The sequence below is a fragment of the Penaeus monodon genome, chromosome 22 (genome assembly GCF_015228065.2).
Source record: "Penaeus monodon isolate SGIC_2016 chromosome 22, NSTDA_Pmon_1, whole genome shotgun sequence".
NCBI lineage: Eukaryota > Metazoa > Arthropoda > Malacostraca > Decapoda > Penaeidae > Penaeus > Penaeus monodon.
This window is the reverse complement of record NC_051407.1, coordinates 35,626,476-35,626,712: the sequence shown is the minus strand read 5'-3', so window position 1 is coordinate 35,626,712 and position 237 is coordinate 35,626,476.

Sequence of the window (237 nt, the reverse complement as noted above, 5' to 3'; positions counted from 1 at the left end):
CGAAAGCGTTGTACCGCCAGAGCAACAGTCTGCCCTTGAAAAATTGCCAGGCAATAATTCTGGCGTACCCAACAAAATAATGTGTATTTCAGTCAACAGTAACGCGAAAAACCTATTAATTTTTTCAATAGTGAGGTGGCGACCGAATGTCATTGCCCTTCGTTTGAACTAAAATTTGCCATAAAACTGTGACACGTTGATAAACAAAAACCCTTTTTAATTTGGGTTAGTTCCTTT